General features: G+C 44.1%; 1 pseudogene; it reads left to right on the top strand.

Annotated features, from left to right (window-relative positions):
- The first annotated feature begins 1,225 nt into the window (after nt 1-1,225).
- On the top strand, nt 1,226-2,651 carry LOC121584095 (annotated as a pseudogene).
- The last annotated feature ends 1,784 nt before the right edge of the window (nt 2,652-4,435 follow it).

Below are 4,435 nucleotides of genomic sequence, written 5' to 3'. Positions count from 1 at the left end.
GGTTCACACTACACATCTTTTATACTAAGTCTACATTAAGGCTGAGACTGGAGATTCAGATAAGATTACATGTAATACCACTTTAATGACATCATATTATTATCAGGGCTGTCAAAACATTATAATTACATATAGAACTGATTGATAGTATCTCTGTTGTCAAAACAGCCTTGAGCTCCAGCTGGTAGGAGACCATATGGAGTACATAAAACCTAGTAGATTACATGTTCCTAGTGATGTGAATAGTAGGCTAATACAGCTCTCTCCATAATGTCGCAACTGGTAAATGCAGAAGATGCCAGCAACCCCCAGGGTACTTGTAGTCTAATCAATCTATCATTGAAATAAGTATAGCTGGTGGCTAATGGCTATACGACTTTGGCTGAAACATTGACCCCTCCCTACATCTAGTGTTTTCCTTAATTCTTCTTGTTCTTGTTGATCTTGTTGAACTATTGGTTATAAAGCCCCTTTTTAAATTATTCAGCTCAAATGCTGATAGATGAAGCCTCCGTGGAACACTAAGATCACCACAGCAGAACAGACACCACAACTTGGGACAGTTGGGTTGCGTCCCAAATGTGCCCTACTTTTGACCATAGCCCTAGCTCGAGTTGCTTCAGATACAGACACCTGTTTGTAATTTAGGACAGCAGTATGTGTCTAGAGAGAAACATCAGGAGTTTGTCTTGTATGACATCCCTCAAAGTCAAGATGCCCTTTTTTTCCTGGCAGTCAGAGAAGACTTGATAATGCATTCAGGACAGGAGGTAAGAGTAACGATTTTCCATTGCGTGTGAGTGGGTTTAGCCTAGTGCAGTGGTTCTCAAACAGGGGTACTAGTACTTGGCTTATCTACAGGGAGTACTTGAGAAGACTCATGAGACCTAGGCCTACTGATAAAATGCACATGAGGGGGTTCTTAAGGGGTACTCCAGGCAAAGCAAAATGTACTTGGTGGTACAGTAACCTAAAAAGGTTAGGAATAGATTTAGGTGTGGATGGCTCAACTGAGGGTATAGTAAAATCAAAAGGTTCCATGTTATCACTTCTGTGTTCAAATGAGGTAATGACATTTCATCACTCAAGACCAGGGTGTGTAAAAAAAACAGTATAGATGCATCTCAATGCAGGTAGTTCATGCAGCTGTAGTATAATTAAAAAGGACACGATATCAGTCTAATTTATGTGTGAATCTTTCTTCTTCTCAAAAGATCCAATGAAAATGGCCATCTGCACGCACGAGAACCGCAAATCCCGCCTCAATTCGGCGTCCATGAACATCTTTCTGTTCCACAATTCGTCATACGCGGACAGTGTCCTGACGCTCCTCAACTTGCTCCGACAGCAGCGTCTCTTCACAGAAGTCCTCCTCCATGATTGAAGCCGCTCTTTCCCCTACCACCGTGCTGTGCTGGCTGCATGCAGCCGCTACATCCAGGTAAAAACACTTTGCAGCCGACATTGCAAACGACTGCTGACTGAATGATGTAAAAAAAATCACCTTGCATCATAAATAACTGTTCATTATTATTTGTAGATCAGTCAGTCACAATTTACCCACAATGCATCACATATTTGATGCTCTCAAACATGGCCACTTATTACACTTATTATTAAGACAGGGAACTAGCATAAGCATTTTCCATAGGAAAACATGTCACGTTTAGCTGCCATGCTCTTGGTTTCCAACTCTCTTTGTTCAAGGCCATGTTCTCTGGCGGGCTGAGGGAGAGCCAGGCCAGCGAGCTGGACTTCAGGGACTCAGTCACCCGGAAGTCTTGGAGCTGCTACTGGACTACACCTACATGTCCTGGATGGTGATCAACGAAGAGAACGCAGAGTCCCTCCTGGAGGCCGGGGACATGCTGGAGCTCCAGGACATTCGGGACGCCTGCACGGAGTTCCTGGAGCGTAATCTGACACTGCCTGGGCATGCTGCTGCTGTCCGACGCCCACCAGTGCACCAAGCTGTCCGAGCTCTCCTGGGGCATGTGCCTCAGCAACTTCCCCGCTTCGGCCATGGCTCGGCCGAACTCAAACACTGCCTCTACGTGGTAGGAGGCCACACGGCGGGTACAGGCTTCCTACCCGCCTCGTCCTCTGTGTCGCTGAAGCAAGTGGAGAAGTACGACCCGGTGAACATCAAGTGGTCCATGGTGGTGCCGCTGAGGGAGGGCGTGAGCAATGCGGCGGTGGTCAGCATCAAGCTCAAACTCTACGCCTTTGGAGGAACCAGTGTCACCCACGACAAACTACCCAAGGTGCAGCTCTATGACCCCCAAGAGAATCGTTGGCCCGTGCTTGCCTCCTGCCCACAGCCCTGGCGCTCTAGCCCTGCAGCCATTCTCAACAACCAGATCTTTGTAATGGGTGGGGACACAGAGTTCTCGGCATGTTCAGCCTATAAGTTCAGCAGTGACAGCTACCAATGGACTAAAGTTGGAGACGTGACGGCCAAGCGGATGAGCTGCCAGGCTGTGGCGTCTGGGAACAAACTGTATGTGGTGGGAGGGTACTTTGGCATGTAGCGGTGTAAGACTCTGGACTGTTATGACCCTACGCTGGACGGGTGGAACAGTATCACTACCGTACCCTATTCACTCATCCCCACAGTGTTTGTCTCCACCTGGAAACACCTCCCAGCCTGAGGACTGGACTCAGACTCAGCATTGAGCATCCGCCTCACATGAGTGGAACGATGACTGATATACAGTGCCTCCACATTTTGTTGTGTTACAGCCTGAATTGAAAATGCATTAAATATAGATTTTTTGGTCACTGGCCTAAACACAATACCCCATAATGTCAAAGTGGAACTATGTTTTCCAATTCTTTTTTACAAATTAATGAAAAATGAAAAGCTGAAATGTCTTGAGTCAATAAGTATTCAACACATTTGTTATGGCAAGCATTAAATAAGTTCAGGAGTAAATATTCACTTAACAAGTCACATAATAAGTTGCATGGACTCTGTGTGTAATAATAGTGTTTAACATGATTTTTGAATTACTACCTCATCCCTGTACCGCACAAATACAATTATCTGTATGGTCCCTCAGTCAAGCAGTGAATTTCAAACAGATTCAACCACAATGACCAGGGAGGTTTTCCAATGCCTCACTAAGAAGGGCACCTATTGGTAGATGGGTAAAAATAAAAAGAGCAGACATTGAATATCCCTTTGAGCATGGAAAAATGATTAATTACACTTTGGATGGTGTATCAATACACCCAATCACTACAAAGATACAGGCGTCCTTCCTAACTCAGTTGCCGGAGAGGAAGGAAACCGCTCAGGGATTTCACCATGAGGCCAATGGTGAATATGGATCAACAACATTGTAGTTATTCAAAATACTAACCTAATTGACAGAGTGAAAAGAAGGAAGCCTGTACATAATACAAATATTCCAAAACATGCATCCTGTTTGCAATAAGGTACTAAAGGAAAACTGCAAAAAATGTGGCAAAGAAATTAACTTTATGTCCTGAATACAAAGCGTTATGTTTGGGGAAAATGCAATACAACACATTACTGTGTACCGCTCTTCATATTTTTAAGCATGGTGGTGGCTGCATCATGTTATGGGTATGCTGTCATCGGCAAGGACTAGGGAGTTTTTCAGTATGCAAAAGAAACAGAATGGAGCTAATCCTAGAGTAAAACCTGGTTCAGTCTGCTTTCCACCAGACACTGGGAGATGAATTCATCTTTCAGCAGGACAATAACCTAAAACACAAGGCCAAATCTACACTGGCATTTCTTATCAAGAAGACAGTAAATGTTCCTGGGTGGCCGAGTTACAGTTTTGACTTAAATCTACTTGAAAATCTATGGCAAGACCTGATAATGGTTGTCTAGCAATGATCAAGAACCAATTTGGCAGAGATTAATTTAAAAAAGAATAATGGGCAAATGTTGAACAATCCAGGTGTGGAAAGCTCTTAGATACTATACTTACCCAGAAAGACTCACAGCTGTAATGGCTGCCAAAGGTGCTTCTACAAATTAATGACTCAGGAGAGTGAATCCTTATGTAAATTAGATATTTCTGTATTTTAATTTTCAATAAAAACATGTTTTCACTTTGTCATTATGGGGTATTGTGTGTACAGTCGTGGTCAAAAGTTTTATGGGGTATTGTGTGTACAGTCGTGGTCAAAAGCCAGGAATGGTAGCAGGCAGGTGTGAGTGCATCTGCACGCACAGTGAGGCAAAGACTTTTGGAGGATGGCCTGGTGTCAAGAAGGGCAGCAAAGAAGCCACTTCTCTCCAGGAAAAACATCAGGGACAGACTGATATTCTGCAAAAGATACAGGGATTGGACTGGGGTAAAGTCATTTTCTCTGATGAATCCCCTTTCCGATTATTTGGGGCATCCGGAAAACACCTTGTCCGGAGAAGACAAGGTGAGCACTACCATCAGTCCTG

This window comes from Coregonus clupeaformis, chromosome 16 (genome assembly GCF_020615455.1).
Source record: "Coregonus clupeaformis isolate EN_2021a chromosome 16, ASM2061545v1, whole genome shotgun sequence".
Taxonomy (NCBI): domain Eukaryota; kingdom Metazoa; phylum Chordata; class Actinopteri; order Salmoniformes; family Salmonidae; genus Coregonus; species Coregonus clupeaformis.
Note: the sequence above shows the minus strand (reverse complement) of the source record. Positions and strands in the feature narration are given on the sequence as shown.